Here is a 14861-nt window from a genome sequence, read left to right as displayed (position 1 = left end):
AAATCCACGCGGATTTCCTGCAGATTTCCTGCAGATTTATTGCGGATTTTGTTCGGATTTGGCATGCATGTTTACACCTGTGGATTCCTATAATGGAATGGGTGTAAAAACGCTGTGGAATCCGCACAAAGAATTGACATGCTGCGGGGAAAAAAACGCTGAGTTTCCATGCTGATTTTTCCACAGCAAATTTTTTTCCCCATAGAATAACATTGTACTTTAAATCACTTAAATCACTTGCAGATCTGCAGCAAATTCGCAGCAGCAAATCCGCTGAGGATCCGCAGCACATCCGCAGCGTGTACACATAGCCTTATAGCAAATTTTTAGAGCAAAAAAATTGTGTGAACTGTAGCAGGCCAGTCAAGGGATTTTTAAAATTGATAACCCATGGTAATTTTATACAAAGCACGCTAAACTGAGTGGATAATAATGTAGTCAATTTTTTCACTCCCCCTCAAAAATTTGGTCACCTGCAGCAGCTATATATTTAGCAACGGACTATAAAGCTCTAGAGGCTTTATTCAGCCAATCTGTTTCCTCCAACAGTTGTCCCTAGGTTAAATGCTGAATGTGTTGCATAGAAACAGAAAAAGATTAGCTCTTAGGCTACTTTCACACTAGCGTTTTTTAGCGCTGCGCATCGTGCGCAATAGAAACGCATGCAAAAAGCGCATCATGCGTTTTGTATGCATTTGCTTATTTTATGTGCATGCGTTTTAACCATTTTCTAGCCATGTTAACTCTTAAAACGCGATTTTAAATGCAGGAGTGCGCGTGTCCATGCGCACGCCAGCGTTCCCATCGACTGTAATGTGTTTTTTTTGTGCATTCCGTGTGCATGAGTTTTTTTGACACAGGTTGGACGCACAAAAAATGCAACAGGGTGCGTCTGGCGCGCCTAGGCGCACACTACAAAAAAACGCAAACAAACACGTGCAAACGCTAACCCATGCACACCCATGTAAAAGATAGGGGCTCAGGACGCATGCGCATGTACGCGCACGATGCGCTGCACTAAAAAACGCTAGTGTGAAACCAGCCTTAGAAGGACTTTTAGCACTGACCATGAAACTGTGCATACACAGGCCTGGACAACTGCTTTCTCCTTCCAATCACATTTGTATCTGAGCTGTGTAATGGTATCAGTGAGCCAAGCGTGGTGGCGTCAGTGAGCCGAGCATGGCGGTGGCAATACTTTTTTAACTTCTGATGAGGTAATACGGCTAGGGAGTTGTAATGTTTCCTAAAAATCGGATGATGTATGGTTGATTTGTATGGCATCCACATTTTGTTTGCGTATCCGCAGGCCTGAATGGATGAGTCTCTTCCAAGACATTGAAAAAACTAGAGTACTCTGCAATTTTTTTTCATTCACATGGGACGCCCTCACACCCAGGGCTGTGGGGTACTCGGTACCGGGCCCGATGAGCTTCAATGGGAGATGTCACGGCAGCTGGGACCCGACCCGTGGCCCTGGGCGCCCATTGTAAAAAGGAGAATGTTCAGTGTGCTTATGGTAGTGAAAGTTTAAAAGTGATTCGTGACGCCACCTGTGGTATTCGACAATAGAGATGTAAGCCGATGCTGCAGACAGGTCCTCTGGGACAGATGGTGTGGTGTAGCAGTGATGTTATAGCCCTCCACAGGCAGGGCTGTAGTCCCAGGGCAGTGTAGGTGAAGTGACACTTAGATGAAGTAGTGTCAGGCGTGGGGGATGTAGCAGTACTGGGCAGGTTGGTGCAGGAATAAGTGGAGGACACAGGGCATGCAGTTCCAAAGCTTTACTCACAGTCTGTTGTACAAACAGGTGCCCGCCTCCGTGCCGTGTCCTCCGGGTTAGGGACTCAGTCAACCTCCAGGCCAGATGGAATACTCCTTTCCAACACTCCGCCAACATATGTGCCTTTTCTGAACGTCTCCTCTTATAGCGCCTTTGAGTGAAGTACTCCTAGTACTGAGTTACACTGGAGTTCCTCCTGTCAGATGTTCCTATGAACTCTACTTGTACGGCAGACAGCTGTAGCCTGCTTCGGGGACTCCTTGCTACTAAGTCCCGGCTCACTAATATGTTGCTGTTGTGCCCCCAAGTCTTGTGTGGGAATAAAGTGGTCACTACTTCTATTCCTCCGGTGTCTGCTGCAGGACCATTAGTATCCGTACAACCTCGGGGACCGGACCCCGGCCTTGCGCTTAGAACTTGAAAAGGGTTCTCTTCTAACCCTGGTCCTTGTTCTCTTATTCTCCTCACGTTCCGTGCTAATCCTTCCCAATGGAGAATCAAGCTTCCTTTCTCTACCTCTTTCCTGTGCCAGCAGACCCAGATCACTGTGGCCTGCTGCAGCACTTCCTTCTTCCATCCCTCTCCCGGGGATCTTCTCTGTCTCACATTCTGTCCTTCTACATCCTCACTCACTGACTAAGTGTCAGACTGACTGACTGACTCAACTCTTCCCACTCTTTTGGTGTGAACTAAACTCCACCCACCTCCCAGCACGTTTCGTGTTCCAAGCAGGGAGCCAACAAGGGGTGCTTTGCTATACTCCAAGCAGGGAGCCGCCGAAGGTGCTTTGCTACACTACTTTGTGGTGTGGGGTGCAGGTGTTGGAGTGTGGTCAGGTGTTTCCACCTTACCTGGATGGTGGGGCACCACACCTCAGGAGGAGGTGCAGTAACTCTGTGGCGACTGAGCCTCAGGGGCGCCACACACAGATTCCTTCCACTATTACTGAGTAGGGGAACCATTCTAGGGTCACGTGTTATTATGTCCTACATTATTTATTCCTACAACACTCAAATACTCTTTATACAGTGGAATTAGTTACGATTTTAGTATAAATAATAATCAATGAAAGGAATCTGTCACCTCAGGCTTGGACTGGCCCACAGGAGAGCAGGAGAATCCTCCGGTGGGCCCCTGTGCAAGACAGGGCCTTAACCTTCTTATATGAGTGGGTCGCCCTCCCAGGCTTCACCCAGGGCTGTGGGGTACTGAGTACTGGGCCGGTGTCAGGGGGAGATGTGTCACAGCAGCGGTGACCCGGTCCGTGGCCCTGGGCGCCCAATATCAATGGAGGATGATGTTTGTAATGTAGTTTATATGGAAAGTTCGTGATGCCACCCGTGGTGCTTGGCAAGTAAGATGTTAAGCCAACGCTGCTTGCAGATCCACTGGGACTGATGGTGTGATGCAGCAAAGATGGTGTAGCTCCCCACAGGTGGAGCTGTAGTCCCAGGGCAGTGTAGGCGCTATGGATGAGGATAGGTGCAGAACGGTGTGGATGCTGGTACCCAAATGTAACGGTGCCGAAGGTGTTAGTGATGAATGAATGGAGGACACCAGAGCTTGCAGTTTCAAAGCTTTACTCACAGTTCATGGTGCACACTGGTGCCTGCCTCCGTGCCGTGTCCTCCGGGGTAGAGACTCAATCAACCTCCCGGGCAAGTCAGGGCTCTCCTCTCCAACACTCTGCCAACATGTGCCTTTCCTGAACGACTGCTCTATTGCGCCTTTTAGTGTGAAGAACTCCAGTACCGTGGTTCCCTGAAGTTCCTCCTGTCAGATGTTCCTAACAACTCTACTTGTATGACAGACAGCTGTAGCCTGATCAGGGACCTCCTGGATCCCGGCTCTCTATCCGTGTTGCTGTTGTGTCTCAAGTCTTGGTTGGGAGTAGTTCATTTACAGCCAACTACTCCATCGGTGTCTGCTGCAGAACCATAAGTGTCCATACAACCTTGGGGACCGGGCCCCGGCCTTGCGCTGAGAACCTATAGGCAGGGTTCCTATCCAACCCACTCCTCCTCTCTGTTCTCCTACTCCTTCGTTCCGCGCTGTTCCTTCTCTCTCTTATGGAAGCTTAGGTTGCAGTCCTACGTCTCTCCACCTTTCTTACTTTCCCGTGCCAGCTGGCTCAGATCACTGAGGCAGCTGCAGCACTCCTTCCTCCATCCCTTCTTCCAGGGATCCCCCACTCCTCACTGAGTGGTTTCCTACTCTGCCGACCTTCTGTCAGACTGGACTCTCCCTCAACTCTAAACTTTCCCACTCTTTTATATGAATCTCAACTCCACCCACCTCCCAGCACATCTCGTGTTAGGAAGCAAGGAATCACCAGAGGTGCTCTGCTACCCTCTAAGCATGAGCCGCAATGTGATCAGTGCTGAACTATCCTGTGTGTGGGATGCAGGTGTTGGAGTGTGGAAAGGAGCTCCCAACTTACCAGGATGGTGGGGCACTACATGTTAGGAGAAGGTGCAGTACCTCTGTGGCGACTGAGCCTCAGGGGCGCCACATGAGCAGTACTTGGCAAAATATACTTGAATCTCTATGTACAGACAAAGACAGCATCCTATTCATATAACAATCTACCCAGTTCATTATTATATACATTTGTGATTGAGGATAATGTCACATTTGCATGTAGCTGAAAAGTGGGGCCCTGGAGTTGGTTACTGGCTAGCTGTTGGCACCCCAGTCCGATACTGTACCTCCTTTATGCAGCCCTCCCTAAGGACATGTAACAGTGGGAAAGCTGGCAATCAGTGCCAGTGTAGGAAGTTGGAATGGACCGGGGGTATCTCTCTTGCGCCGGTCCCGGAACTGTCGAGCTGTCACCATTGTTGCCCGAGGAAAGGGGGTAAGTGGGGGACTTGGCGGGAAGAGATAGCACGCAAGAGGGGAAGGTTGGTGCTCCCTCCTTAGTGCAACGAGATAGCATAGGCCCGCGCTGTGGATCCCCTGCATATGAGCGCACTGACTGACAGCAAGCTGTTGTGTGCCCGCTGACTCCGGTGACTAAAAAAATGATACGTTCTGGTCCAGTAATTGCTGCGAGCGTGCCACCTAAGACTGAAATTGTGACTCATACCGAACTGTGTAATTCCTCCCCTGACTTCACCGCTAAGCTGAGTCAGGCTCCGGAGGTGTCGCAGACTGTGCCGCACCCTGTACAGTGAACCGTGGACGCAGGACCTCACTTAGGACAGCAAGGATACGCCGCCTTCGGCGGGAACCAGATCCTCAACTTCTTCAGGACCAAACCAGAGACTTTACCTACCGCTTGTGTGGGCGCCACCGCTGGATTCCAAGCTTATGCAGCCAGGAAGCCGGCAAACTGATAAGTTTACTCTTTTCATGAACATTTCTTCTTTCCTAAATCTCACCTCCCACACCCCCTGCTTATTCCCCTGTTCATACATCTGTTAACTCTTGCTCTGCCTCCTGTCCGTCACTGCATCCCACTACCTGCTCACACTTATCATAGTTGGCAGGATACAGTCCACCAGCACGAAGGCTGCAGACCAAGCAGCTGGGGTGGGCCCTAGGTCCAGTATCTCCCTGGGGGCAATGTTGAGCAACCTCCCGAAGTTTACTGGGAACAATACTATGCTATGGAGCTGGACTGAGCACATCAGGGGGATGATGAGGATGCACTCCATGACTCCTGCATTAGAAGTGGAGGTTGCCATGATGGCTCTAGATGGAGAAGTGAGCGATTCGGTCATGCTATGGCCCCCCAGGGAACGAGACACCTTTAACAAGGTGCTACAAATACTGAAGGAAATCCATGAAGATCCCACGGACTTAGGGAGTTACACATGCATTTATTTCGCCGGGATCAAAGGGAGGGGGAGACGGTGACCCTGTACATGAACGCGCTTCACGAGATCCATACTGCCATCATTAGAAAAGTCAGCATAGGCATAGAGCCTACTGATGTACAGTTGTGGCCAAAAGTATTGACACGCCTGCAATTCAGTCAGATAATACTCAGTTTCTTCCTGAAAATGATTGCAAACACAAATTCTTTGGTATTATTATCTTCATTTAATTTGTCTTAAATGAAAAAACACAAAAGAGAATGAAGCAAAAAGCAAAACATTGATCATTTCACACAAAACTCCAAAAATGGGCCAGACAAAAGTATTGGCACCCTCAGCCTAATACTTGGTTGTACAACCTTTAGCCAAAATAACTGTGACCAACCACTTCCGGTAACCATCAATGAGTTTCTTACAATACTCTGCTGGAATTTTAGACCATTCTTCTTTGGCAAACTGCTCCAGGTCCCTGATATTTGAAGGGTGCCTTCTCCAAACTGCCATTTTTAGATCTCTCCACAGGTGTTCTATGGGATTCAGGTCTGGACTCATTGCCGGCCACCTTAGAAGTCTCCAGTGCTTTCTCTCAAACCATTTTCTAGTGCTTTTTGAACTGTGTTTTGGGTCATTGTCCTGCTGGAAGACCCATGACCTCCGAGGAAGACCCAGCTTTGTCACACTGGGCCCTATATTATGCTGCAAAATTTGTTGGTAGTCTTCAGACTTCATAATGGCATGCACATGGTCAAGCAGTCCAGTGCCAGAGGCAGCAAAGCAACCCCAAAACATCAGGGAACCTCCGCCATGTTTGATTGTAGGGACCGTGTTCTTTTCTTTGAATGCCTCTTTTTTTCTCCTGTAAACTCTATGTTGATACCTTTGCCCAAAAAGCTCTATTTTTGTCTCATCTGACCAGAGAGCTTTCTTCCAAAACGTTTTAGGCTTTTTCAGGTAAGTTTTGGCAAACTCCAGCCTGGCTTTTTTATGTCTCGGGATAAGAAGTGGGGTCTTCCTGGGTCTCCTACCATACAGTCCCTTTTCATTCAGACACCGACGGATAGTACGGGTTGACACTGTTGTACCCTCAGACTGCAGGGCAGCTTGAACTTGTTTGGATGTTAGTCGAGGTTCTTTATCCAACATCTGCACAATCTTGCGTTGAAATCTCTTGTCAATTTTTCTTTTCCATCCACATCTAGGGAGATTAGCCACAGTGCCATGGGCCTTAAACTTCTTGCTGACACTGTGCACGGTAGACACAGGAACATTCAGGTCTTTGGAGGTGGACTTGTAGCCTTGAGATTGCTCATGCTTCCTCACAATTTGGTTTCTCAAGTCCTCAGACAGTTCTTTGGTCTTCTTTCTTTTCTCCATGCTCAATGTGGTACACACAAGGACACAGGACAGAGGTTGAGTCAACTTTAATCCATGTCAACTGGCTGCAAGTGTGATTTAGTTATTGCCAACACCTGTTAGGTGGCACAGGTAAGTTACAGGTGCTGTTAATTACACAAATTAGAGAAACATCACATGATTTTTCGAACAGTGCCAATACTTTTGTCCACCCTCTTTTTTATGTTTGGTGTGGAATTATATCCAATTTGGCTTTAGGACAATTCTTTTTGTGTTTTTTCATTTAAGACAAATTAAATGAAGATAATAATACCAAAGAATTTGTGTTTGCAATCATTTTCAGGAAGAAACTGAGTATTATCTGACAGAATTGCAGGGGTGTCAATACTTTGGCCACAACTGTAGTGCTGCGGGACCAATTGGTGACAGGCTTGCGAGATGTGCTGTTGAAACAGGCTTTGCGGATAAATCCATGCATGACCTTTTCTGAAGTAGAAAGCAAAGCGCGCACTTGCGAGCAAGAGCAGGGAGTGACAGTCCTGGCGGGGAAGGTCCGGAGCGGAGAGGTATCTGTGACAATGGCCACCAAACCACGATGAATGGAAGAATTACGGAAATAAATTCAGGGTATATGAGAAGAGCTGGCTGATTCAAGAAAGAAACCAGTAGCTACTTCAAATCCATCTGGGGACAGAGATGGCCCTGAACCTCGTCGCAAAACAAGAATGTACCACTGAGAAAGACCTCTCACCTGTTATAACTGTGGAGAGGTTGGACATTTGGCTTGGGGATGCACACAACGCAGGAGACCCCTTCAACGCCGTCCGTTAAACTGGAGGGCTCCGAGCTTGGGGGATGCTGCCTGGAGCCTGAACAGTCAAGAAGGAGTATCAGAAGTCCCACCAATCTAGTCTCTGTGTCCTCTTGTCTGGGCCGAAATGGATGGTCAGGCTGTACGTTGTTTGGTAGACACTGGCTCGCAGGTGACCACAATGCCTGAAACCTACTTCTGATGATACTTTTCTGAGGCAATGCGGCCTGGATGGGGCCCAGTGATAAAGTCAACAGCTGTCAATCACTTGCCCATCCTGGTCGCAAGGATGGCCTGGATGCTAATAGCCATCTGTGGCAAAGACCTGGGTCGGAAGGGAGTGATGCTGACAGTTGCAGAAGCAGGTGACGGACATGCCGTCACCTTGGGGATGAACGTGCTGAAGAAATTCGGGAGTCTTCTCATCAATGAGTCCCCAGATGTGTTCCTGAAACAGTGGAGCAATGCTGGGTGGCTCGGATGGCAAAGTTCAGATATAAAATCACCTACAAGAGAGGAGCTGAGAACACTCATGGTGATGCCTTATCCACAGTGACACATGGGAAACCCGGGCATAACTGAGATGAAGAATTGGAAACTGAAGAGTTCCCCAAGTTCTGAGATTCTGCCAGGACGGTGGCAGTTACGCAGGAGCAGGTACAAGTGGCAGCCCGAGAATGTGTATTGGGATGGTCCCATGATGAGTGGGTTTGGTTACAGCAGAAAGATGGGGAACTCGCTCAAATAAGAGAGTGGGTAATGTTAAAGCAACTTCCAGTCATAGAGAGAGTTACCCTATCCACAGGGACTCTACAGATCCTTTGGCAGTGGGAAAGGCTCCAAATGAAACATGGATTACTGTATCGGAAGGTCCAACTTCAGTGGGAACTGGGTGTCACCTGGCAAGTGTTGATTCCTGAGGCGCTATTATCCAAGGTGGCCACAGAAGCACACGAAAGGAGAGCCCACTTCGGCCAGGAAAAGACTTTTCAGTGTTTACAAAAATTAGTTCATCATCCTTGGATGAAGGCCATGGTGGAAGAGACCTGCAGGCTATGCAGAAGCTGCAAATTAGCAAAACCACCAGAGCAAAGAGCTCCCACACAAACCATTGTGACTTCTGCTCCCCTGGAAGTACTGATGATGATAGACTATTTGACGATTGGCCCAGCTCATCAAGGATATGAACATTGCCTGGTGAAGACGGATCACTTCACAAAGTTTGCCATTGTGACCCTGACACGTGATCAGACTGCTGAATCCCCTGCACATGCCATTTGTAAGAATTTCATTCAAGTGTACGGCTGTCCAAAGCGAATCCACTCCGATCAGGGTGCCTGTTTCCATGGGAAAGTGATGGAAGAGCTACACTGTCTGTACCAGATCGAGAAATCTCCCACAACGCCTTACTACCACCCTCAGGGAAATGGGGCCTGTGAATGGTCCAACCGCACCCTAATTCAGATGTTAAGAATGCTGGAAGAAGACCGAAAGCCCAGATGGCCCGAGTTCGTAGCCAAGTTAATGTGGGTGTACAACAATCGAATACATAGTACCGCCGGTTACACTCCGTATACCCTGCTGTTTGGCCATCCAGGGAATGAGATTACTGAGCTGGAATTGGATGGACTCATAGGAGGACTACCCATGGACTCGGGTGTCCACCCGGGTCTGAGAATATCGTCATCGTCTGCAGGCTGTACACCGCCTGGTGCAGACCAGATTTCAGGAAATAGAGCATTCAGAAACAACTCCCCTGCGAGGGACAGCTTGCCAAGCCAGTGACCGTGTGCTGGTTCGGGATAAACATCCTCGAGACAAACTGGAGTAATGGTGGCAGAAGAATCCATATTGGGTGAAAAAAATAATCAATTCCAAGGGGCCTGTCTACGAAATCCAACCTGAAGGGGAAGAGAATGCTTCCACTCGAATAGTTCACCGGAATATACTATGACCCTATCTGTCTAGATACCTTGACCATGTGGAGGAGGTGCAAGATCCTCCTGAAGTATCCCCGCCAGTCATAGTAAATTGTAAAGAAGAAGAAGGCCCCTAACAGCTGCCTGTAGATTTAAGGGAGGGGCAAGTGCCTGAAGTTCCTGAAGTGGCTGTCCCGGTAGAAATGGGTGCGCCCCCGCTCTCACCTGTGCAACCTGACTTGACCACTCAATGTGACTCCGCTACACCTTTTGACTTACGGCATTCCGAATGAACAACAGCCGGGATACCACCCAACCAATACAATCAAGAGCAATTTATTTGGCAACGACTCATTCAAGGTATAGAAGAATGTCAACGCACATTACAAGAGCCCTCGCCCATGGAATGGCGAGCAAAAGGAGAGGGGGAGTGTAGGCAGATGGACCGGACCAGGGGTACCTCTCTTGCACCGGTCCCGGAACTGTTGGGGTTGTCACCATTGTTGCCCAGGGGAAAGCTTTCTGACCCGGACAGACCTCTGCACTCGACAGCAGGGGGCGTGACTAGAATAAAAGGCGCTGTGCGTGGGAAAGCGGGGGACTTGGCGAGATGACAGAGCGCGCAAGAGGGGAAGGTTGGTGCTCCCTCTTTAGAGCAACAAGATAGTGCAGGCCCGTGCTGTAGATCTCCTACATACGAGCACACTGACTGTAAGCAGCAGCAAGCTGCTGTGTGCCCGCTGACTCCTGTGACCAAAAAAAGATACGTTCTGGTCCAGTAATTGCCGCGAGTGTGCCTCTTAAGACTGAAATTGTGACTCATACTGAAGCGTGTAACTCCTCCCCCGTCTTCACCGCCAAGCTGAGTCACACTCTGGCGGTGTCGCAGACTGTGCCACATCCCTTACAGCGAACTGTGGATGCAGGACCTCGCTTAGGACAGCAAGGATACGCTGCTTTCGTCTGGAACCAGATCCTCAACTTCTTCAGGACCAAACCAGAGACTTCACGTGCCACTTGCATTGGCGCCACCGTTGGATTCCAAGCCTCAGCAGCCAGGAAGCTGGCAGACTGATAAGTTTACTCTTTTAATGATCAATTGTTCTTTCCTAAATCTCGCCTCCCATACCCCCTGCTTAACCCATTATCTCTCTGCGTGGAGTATTCCCCTGTTCATAAATCCATTAACTCCTGCTCTGCCTCCTTTCCGTCACTGCATTCCGCTACCTGCTCACACCTGGACAGTGAGGTTAGTTTGCAGCTCGTGAGAAAACCATGTACTTGGCATTACATTAAGAGGGTTTGAGCAATGCATTTACGCTAATTACACTCAGATCAGAGTTTGATCAGAGTGTGATACAATTTTCTTGGATAAGAAAAAATAAATTCTCCATCTTCTCTATTCAGTGTGCCAGTGAAAATTATACCGCACTCGGATGTCATCAACTTGCGGTCTGATTTTTTCCACCGACCTATAGACATGAATCTGAAAATCGGATCCAACTCGTGAATGTTGCGATTCCGTCCAAGGAAAAAATTGGACATGTGCACAGCCTTATAAAATAACATGGGGAAGAGCGTCATCCTTCAAAATGACAAATAACACTCGTCCACTTTTTACGGTCGTGCCCTAATAGTATATGTTTCTCTAAACCTATACCATATACATATAAGAGACAAAATGCTGGAATCAGGATTTTGCCACTAATAATGCTGCCCACAGAGAGGTGGAGAAAAATTCTCAGTATGGTTGGGGTCACATTTGTAACTGCAATGCGAGAAACTTGCGCGAGTCTCTCGCATCAATACCCGCTGGCACTAGGGACCATAGTGTGCGGCTGCATTTCTTTCTATGCAGCTGAGCACTCCAGTCCCGAGTGCCAGCGGCAGTACCGGGTATTGATGAGAGAGACTCGTGGTAGTTTTTTGCATTTCAGTTGCAAGTATGACCCCGGCCTTGGGGTACACTCACACGAGCGTATAAATCGCATGAGTGCAATCCGATTAAAAATTGGATTTCATTCAGCTCAATGTTACACTACTGGGCAGTGCATAACTGTGTTTTTTCCTCATACCAATTTGGCAAGCTGCGAGTGCATCTAGTGATCGGATCACACTCACCCATTCAAGTCTATGAAACACCTAAATTTCTCCATTTTCTCGTTACCTGTCATACAATTCAGAATCAGATGACACTCAGATGACACTCAGATCAAACTCTGACAGAGTTTAATTCAAGTGACATTAGCATAATCAGCCCAATTCTCTTTCATCAGAGAGTATGCACACATGTGACCCCGGGCTAATAAAGATTTGGACAACACAATTGGTCTTTTAGGTTTCTATTTTATTAGCATTTACGTCTAGTGAATGAATTACCTAGATTTTTCTAGCTTTACAAACTATTACGAAACAATCCATTGAATTATTAGTCAATGTTTCAGAAAATGTTGTCTTTCTCTGATAATCTGCTCTTTGTTTCAATTACTGTGGGAGGACTAGGCCTCTATGGAAAAATAATCATGTAAGCAGATAACATCTGCCTGAACTGACTCTCCAGAGATGAGTTTCCAACATGTTGGAAAATCATTTCAAGATCCATCTGCTATTTTTGTAAATTGAAACAATCGCTTGCACAACATAAAAGAACATAGAAGTATGAGAAGTCTGCCATAATGGCGACATTTTTTCCACCAAGTTATATATGGACACATAATAAATATATGTATATATATATATATATATATATATATACACACACACACACACACAGCTCTGGCAAAAATTAAGAGACCACTGCACAGTTTTATAAAAATCAACTTCACTACATGTCTGACAGCCATTCCATTCCAGTGTCAGTTGAATACCAACCAGAGTACACCTCATTCTACTTAATGTGCTTCTGATTAGGTGATCACCTGAACCAAGTCTTATTTAACGGAGGAAAGTATTAAAAACCCTGCTGTGGTGTTCACAATCCTCTTGCAATAGGACAAGCTGGATGGCAAAACAAGTGCTAGTAATATCCCAAAAGTAATAGGAATGAAAAAATAACTTTTAACCATGCCAAAGAAGTTGAAAAGAAAAGTATTGAGTGAGGAAAAGAAAGTCTCAATTCTGACTTTACTAGCAGAGGGATTCAGTGAGCGTCATGTTGCCTCTATACTTAAAATTTCTAAGACAGCAATCCATTACAACAAGGTCAAGCAGCAGACATTGGGGACAACAAAGCTACAGACCGTCAGAGGGCGAAAACAACTCTCCACTGACCGGGATGACTGTCATCTTATTCGGATATCACTCAGCAACTGCAGGATGACATCAAGTGACCTACAAAAGGAATGGCAAATGGCAGCTGGGGTGAAGTGCACGGCAAGAACAATTCGTAACAGGCTCCTAGAGGCAGGGCTCAAGACATGTAAAGCTATAAAAAAAGCCTTTCATCAATGAGAAGCAAAGGAGAGCCAGGTTGAAGTTTGCCAAAAACTATAAGGATTGGACCGTAGAGGACTGGAGTAAGGTAGTCTTCTCTGATGAATCTAATTTTTAGCTTTGCCCAACACCTGGTCATTTAATGGTTAGATGGAGACATGGAGAGGCGTACAAGCCACAGTGTCTTGCACCCACTATGAAATTTGGTGGAGGATTGGTGACGATCTGGGGATGCTTCAGCAAGGCTAGAATTGGGCAGGTTAATCTTTGCGAAGGACGTATGAATCAAGTTGCATACAAGGTTATCCTGGAAAAAACAGTTGATTCCTTCTGCTCAGGCAATGTTCTCCAACTCTGAGGACTGTTTTTTCCAGCAGGACAATGCACCATGCCACACAGCTAGGTCAATCAATGTGTGGATGAAGGACGACCACATCAAATCCCTGTCATGGCCAGCCCAATCTCCAGACCTGAACCCCACTGAAAACCTCTGGAATGTAATCAAGAGGAAGATGGATAGTCACAAGCAATCAAACAAAGAAGAACTGCTTAAATTCTTGTACAAGGAGTGGCATAAGGTCACTCAAAAGCAGTGTGAAATACTGGTGGAAAGCATGCCAAGACTAGAGTTGAGCGATACCGTCCGATACTTCAAAGTACCGGATCGGAATGGATCGGCCGATCTTAAAAAAAAGTATCGGTATCGCCGATTCCGATACCGGAAGTCCCATTCAAGTCTATGGGACTTCCGGTATCGGAATAAGAAAAATCCTGTTTTTCCCTTGTACAGCCTCTCTGGGGTCTGTACGGGCCTTTCGGGGGGCTGTGCCGGCCTGCCAGGGGGTCTGTGCAGGCTCCGGTGGTCTGTGCCGGCCTGCCGGTGGTCTGTGCAGGCTCCGGGGGGCTGTGCCGGCCTGCCGGGGGGCTGTGCCGGCCTGCCGGTGGTCTGTGCAGGCTCCGGGGGGCTGTGCCGGCCTGCCGGGGGGCTGTGCCGGCCTGCCGGTGGTCTGTGCAGGCTTCGGGGGTCTGTGCAGGCATCGTCCGATGGGACTACAAGTCCCATCGGGCGATGCCTGCTACCATGACAGTGATTGACACATTAGCCAATGATGGGACAGTAGTAGTCCCATCATCCGGCTAATGTGTTGAATGTAAAAAAAAAAAAATTACATGCTACATACATGCTACATACATACAACATGCATACTACATACATGCTACATTCATACTACATACTACATACATGCTACATTCATACTACATATATACTACATGCAACATACATACTACATATATACTACATGCATGCAACATGCATACTACATATATACTACATGCTACATACATACTACATATATACTACATGCATGCAACATGCATACTACATATATACTACATGCTACATACATACTACATATATACTACATACATACTGCATGCTACATACATACTACATGCTACATACATACCACATACATACTACATACATACTACATGCTACATATATACTACATATATACTACATGCTACATACATACTACATATATGCTACATACATACTACATACATACTACATGCTACATACATACTACATATATACTACATACATACTACATACATACTACATGCATGCTACATACATACTACATGCTACATACATACCACATACATACTACATACATACTACATGCTACATACATACTACACATATACTACATGCATGCTACATACATACTGCATGC

At 47.1% G+C, this 14861-nt stretch overlaps 1 long non-coding RNA gene across 1 annotated transcript in view; it reads left to right on the top strand.

Moving 5' to 3' along the window:
• Window positions 1-14861, top strand: part of LOC141097224 (uncharacterized) — a 115272-nt gene that overhangs the window by 41098 nt on the left and 59313 nt on the right. The window lies entirely within an intron of this gene.

This window comes from Dendrobates tinctorius, unplaced genomic scaffold (genome assembly GCF_039654945.1).
Source record: "Dendrobates tinctorius isolate UK_male_01 unplaced genomic scaffold, ASM3965494v1 ptg000083l, whole genome shotgun sequence".
Lineage (NCBI taxonomy): Eukaryota > Metazoa > Chordata > Amphibia > Anura > Dendrobatidae > Dendrobates > Dendrobates tinctorius.
The sequence above is the reverse complement of the archived record's forward strand: the minus strand, read 5'-3'. Positions and strand labels throughout refer to the sequence as shown.